Here is a 5,848-nt window from a genome sequence, read left to right on the forward strand (position 1 = left end):
ACTCGCTGTTTTCTTACTAAACAAAAATCAAAAAGTCCAGGTTTTGTCCCAGTATGGAATTTTTAAAAATTGGTATCTTGAAAATATTTGTGCAATGGGAAAATCATGTAGAATCCAGATCTATTCATTGGTCCAAGTCTGTGTGGGCACTTAAAGATATATATATCCCCAATTACATATATCAGGTAGGCAAATGGAGGTGACCACTGTTTGTGTCACAAGCATTTGAATAGTCCTAAGGACCGAAGTATAGTGTCTAGAAGAGATAAAGTGGCAAAAACTTTAGTGAATCCTCAAGCAATGGGCTTCACAGCAGTGTTCACCATTGTGTAATGAATGTATTTCTGAGGACTTTCTGTTTGCATTTGGAAATCAGCCGCCAGTACAAAATGGCCTTTGGTAGAGAAAGCCTACTGGGAATATTTGAAGAAGTATGCCCATGCTAGGATTGAAGGGATGCTACTTGACTCCATCTAAGCATCTTGCACAAATTATACTCTCTCCTATCCTATAAAATTCAAAGCTGGGATACATTTCTGGTTTAAATTCCTTTTTTTCTTAGGGAATCAGCTGTCTCTTGCCAAATAAGGTGGATAAAAGGCAGTTTCCAATTTAATCCCTGGTGTAACACCGACTTTAGCAGTAATAAGTTAACAATCAATATGGCCCCAAGAGATTCCTGGAAGAATGTAGGCCTAATTGTTAGCAACAACTCAGGGGCTTCTAGCAGCCTGAGCCAAACTGCAGAAGTGTAAAAATTAGCCAATAGCTATTTTCACACTTAAGAGACCCAACTTCTCTTACTATTAGGGTCCAGAAGTCCTAATGGTATAAACTAACATAGCCGTATTAAGTTCAGCAGAGATAAAATTAGTTACACCTGTAGGACTTTTGGTAATGTTAAATTGTAATTCTGCTATGCTGGGCTTAAGCCAAGGTGCCAAAAAGGAGCTTGGGAAAACAGGCTTTGCTGACCTCTGGATGAACCAAGAAGAAATGTTGCTCCCCTATTAAAAATCCATGAACGAGCAGAAAAGCTGGTGTGAGAAAGGAGTAGTAGGATTAAAGTAAAATTAATGAGGGCAGGTGCAGACATAATAGAAGAACCAACGGGGCCTGGTATGAACATAGCAAAGAAACAAATAGAAATGGATATCTGGGCATAAAGATAGATATGTCCTGACACGAATACTTGGGCATTAGGTTATAAATAAGGGGCATTTTAGTAGGGGGTTTTTTTGGTTTTGGTAGCAATATAGGGGAGTTTGATTGACACAAGGAATTGCTCTGTTTTCCTGGCAATTTTATTGAATTGACCTGGCTCTAAGCAGATCAGCCAGTGCACTGGTGATAATAAGCTGAGTGATAATAAACCTGTCTGAGCTTTCATCACAGAATGCAAATTTCAGTAATATTTTCTATGCCATACCTGGACTCTAGAAGACCACTTGCTAGCACTGACCTTCTCGAGTGTCCAGACACTAATAGCCTGATCACAAAAAGTGACGGTGAGCAAGTGGCCACTGGAATACTACATGCCTCAGAATAATGCCACTATCAGAGATATTTGGTCTAATACAGGGGTCAGCAACCCCCACCATGCATGCCAGAACATGGAACATGAAGGCACTTTGCTTAGCACACACCCCTTGGGGTGGTTGGCAGGGAAGGGGCTGGGGCTGGGATTGGGTCCCTAGCAGCTCCTCTACCATCTTCCCCAAAGCCCACGTGCACCTGCCTCTGGCAATGATCTGGGCCAGGACTCCATGGACACCAGTGCAGCTCCCACATCTGCTGTGAGCAGCCTAGGATCTGTGGCAGGTGGCAGAGGCCTGCCCAGAGCCCAGTCCAGCTTCCAGGCAGCTGGGAGATGCAAGAGTCCATGGGGCCCAGCCCAACTCATTGCCAGCATCCGGTGCACATGCACCTCCAGGCAGACAGCAGGGAAGGGGCTGGAGCTTGGGTTGCCAACCCTCCAGGATTGTCCTGAAATCTCTAGGAAATAGATATAAATCTCCAGGAGACTGTTGAGAGTCACCCAGGTGATAAATGATAGGCCATTCATTAAAATAAATATTAAATGGTAAATTAGATCTATACAGTAGTCCAGGGGGTTTTAAAATGTAATAGTCATGTGCATTTGCCTTCTGGTATAAAGTCTACGCACTGTAATCCCTAACTGATATATGGAAGCATGTGGGCACATTCGTGTTGTGTGTCTCAGGCATGCTGGCATTCTGGAAATCTCCTGCAATAGATTCAAATAGAGTTGGCAACACTAACCAGGCTGCACTGCCACAAGGATTGGGCCCCTCACAGTTTCTCCTGGCTCGCCAACATCTTACAAGTCACGGTTTGGGGGGGGGGCAGGGTTTGGCGCTCTGTTCAAAAACAGTGCCGACCCTTGGTCTAATGCAAATTAATGCCTTAGATGCTTTTCTCTTAGCCCTCTAAGAATAAAGAAATAGGGCCTAGTAAGCACGATTTTACATGGGGAAATAAGAGACCTAGATTCAACTTTCCTCTCTAACATTGTTTTTTGGAGGGGTAACAGGCAGTTTCCCCTTCCCATTCCTCAGTTTTTCTCATTCTGTAAAACACAGGCCTTCTTGTAAAGCACTTGGGGCATTTGTACATATGCACATGCCAGCAATGGCAGGCACTTTGAAAAGTGCCCGGTGCTGTGGTACATGAAGTTGTATAAGCAGCGAAATGCATGTCAGTGCTGAGAAAATGGTGGTGGCATGCTCTTGAACTAAAACACATCGGAGGTGCTTTAGTTCAAAAGTGCACCACCACCATTTTCTGCACGTTGCTGTGCATTTCACTGCTTATACAACTACGCACAGTTTGCATCAGCTCGCGTGCAGAGCAGACTTGATTAATTGAATCTGCTTGGAAGTGGCAGATCTCAAACACATTGCAGGACAAAAACATATGTGTATAAACGCCCTTAATGATTTAGGAATGAAAAGTACTGGGCATTGTCCATTAGTTACTGTATTTTCTCCCATATAATCTACCCCTTTTTTTGCAAAAGTCAGCTGCTGGAAATTGGGGCATGCAAGCAGGGAAAAATGGCAAAAGCAGTTTTTGTATCTTAAGCCTTCGTGGAAGGGAGGTTGGGCAGGGCAGGGCAGGGCAGGGGGAGTGAAAGCATCACTGCATGTGCTACAGAAGGAGTGGCACAAAGAACATGCTAAACTCCTTATCTGCTACTTCTCCATTACTGCTACTTACCAGTATTTTTAAAGGACAATCTTTTTTTTCCATAGTGCCTTTGAAAAACAATGCACATATCTTACTCTGGGGTATGTGAAAACCTGTAGTACGTTGAGCAGGTAAAATGAAGGTGAATTCAAAGTACAGAGCCCAAAACATTGAGCTTGCTCCTCTCCAAAAGGATCGCTACCACAGAAGGAAGAAAACATCACAGGAATCAATAAAACAAAAATATTATTTCAAAGCATATTAAATCTTTATAGGTTTTGAATGTGCAGATCAGCTTTCCTATTGCTTGGGAACCCTCCACTCTCTGCTTATGTTGACCTAATTGCTGTCTGTATCACTGACCAAGATTTACCCTGCTTGGTTTCTCTCATTTTTTAAAATCTCATGCTAGGATTACTCAGCTAAAATGAGATGCCATTTTCAGTGTAATCCAGGATGTTCAGTCATTTTAAAAGTTGACTTTCCTTGAAAGAGGCTTATGTATATTGCACTGTGGGTATGTAGCACATGAGTGCATCATGTGAATGTTGGTGTAGTCTGTCACAAAAATTTACTAAGCTGCAATTTGGCTCAAGCATCACAGATCCCTAAAACCTGGCAAAGAAATTAAATTAATGCCCACTAAGGGGGAAAAAAATACAATAACAGGATTCAAAGAGCCTTAGAGATTCTGGAACACCATTAGTTTCCCCCTCTAACTGTGAAGAAGGGATTAAGTTAAGTTTTTTGTTTGGAAAGGTCATAGCATCTTGCCAAAAAAAAATTGCTTCGTGAAAATGGATTCAATGCATTTGTTTAGATATGCAGTATTTCATCTTGAAAGAAGAACTGACTCAAAACACATTTCTGGAGGGGTGCAGTGGGTATGCTTACAGACAAGCTGAGTCTGGCCTACATTTTATGATATGGCTAATGTTTTTCTGGTATTATTTCATAGACATTAGGGCTGGAAGGGACTTTGGAAGATCATCGAATCCAGCCCCAAAATGTTTTTGCCCACCCACGCCCCAGGAGAATCTCAGCAGCTCCACCCAGACTTCAACTCACAACCTCTGCAATCTTCACTCTTCAACTGAACCATGGATCCACACAAAGAGAGCAAACCCTTCTGGCTGCCAAACCCATGACACCCTAATGGGGTTGAATTTTCAAGAGATAGGCGGCCAAAACTTTCTGAAGTGAGGGTCTGAAGTGAAACACCTCTAGTCACTTCTGAAATTGTAATAAGTTTCCAATTTTGAAACAATGCTCCATCACCACCCCTGTGTATGATATCATAATAATAAAAATACTTGCTTTCACAAAGCACTTTCCCGCTGTAGATCTTCACATGGTTTAGTAAGGTCAGTATGACCAGCTACATTTTATAGAAATGGAAAATGAAGTACATCATGCCAAGATGTCTCATTTCCTCTTAGAGCTCTGTTGACTGTTGTCTTCACCATGTGAAGTCATTTACACTATTACAAAATGGATATCCAGTGCTACCAGATCAGAAAGATTTGTTATATTACATTTACTTGGACTACACAAAGTGCCAGGTAATGGTGAAATAATCTCTAGAGATATCTGTGGGCACATGGGACTAATATGGTTCTTATTTGAAGTAATTGGGATTCCATGTAGAACAGGGGTGTCAACCTCATCTGGCTTGAGGGTTGGATAAATGGTCTGGGGCCAGTCTGCAGTTCAGATAAAGCCCAGCCTGCATATGCTGGAGCCAGAGTGCCAATCCAGCCCACAGACAAGGCTGGTATGGAAAGAGCACCACTTGCAGGATATGCCCCACACCAGTCCCACATGTTGCATGCAGCATCCACTGGCTTCAGCACTGGACTGGCCTTGCCAGCTGGTTTCAGCACATGGAGCTGGTCTGTGGGCCAGATCTGGACTAGACCTGAACCCAGCATGCAGACCCAATCAGGCATGGGTGTTGCATGCAGCACATGGGACAGACTGGCTCCACATGCTGTTTATGGTGTGTGCTGGCTCCAGATGCCAATCAGGCATGTGCTACATTCAGTGGGTTGATCTGAGACCCACAGGCAGCACTGCAGGCCAGGTGATAGGACTCCTTGGGCTGAACCCAGCTCACAGGATGTATCTTTGACACCCTTGCATTAGAAAACATGATTTGTCCAAGAGAAATTATACTTGTTCCACTAGTAAAAAGCAAATGCCCCCATTAATTAACAAGCCTATTACAGCAGCACTCTCTTTATATGATTAAAAAGTGCACCTAAGAAAATGCCTTGTGTCCAAAGACAATATGAATGCGGGAGGCAGCTTTGTGACAGAGGATGCAGAAAAGGCTGAAGTATCAATGCCTTTTTTGCCTCAGTCTTCACAGGCAAGGTCAGCTCCCAGACTACTGCACTGGGCAGCACAGTTTGGGGAGGAGGTGAGCAGCCAACAGTAGTTTAAGAACAGGTTAAGGACTATTTAGAAAAGCTGGATGTGTACAAGTCCATGGGACCAGATAGGATGCACCCAAGGGTGCTGAGGGAGTTGGCTGATATGATTGCAGAGCCACTGGCCATCGTCTTTGAAAACTCATGGCAATCAGGAGAGGTCCCAGATGATTGGAAAAGGGCAAACATAGTGCCCATATTTAAGA

At 43.3% G+C, this 5,848-nt stretch overlaps 1 long non-coding RNA gene across 1 annotated transcript in view; it reads left to right on the top strand.

The window, feature by feature from the left end:
• Nucleotides 1-4,398, top strand: part of LOC102386307 — an 11,533-nt gene extending 7,135 nt beyond the window's left edge. Inside the window, exon 3 of the long non-coding RNA XR_322948.3 lies at nt 4,169-4,398. This is a non-coding gene — a long non-coding RNA (uncharacterized LOC102386307). The remainder of the gene's footprint in view (nt 1-4,168) is intronic.
• The last annotated feature ends 1,450 nt before the right edge of the window (nt 4,399-5,848 follow it).

The sequence above is a fragment of the Alligator sinensis genome, unplaced genomic scaffold (genome assembly GCF_000455745.1).
Source record: "Alligator sinensis unplaced genomic scaffold, ASM45574v1 scaffold268_1, whole genome shotgun sequence".
Taxonomy (NCBI): Eukaryota; Metazoa; Chordata; order Crocodylia; family Alligatoridae; genus Alligator; species Alligator sinensis.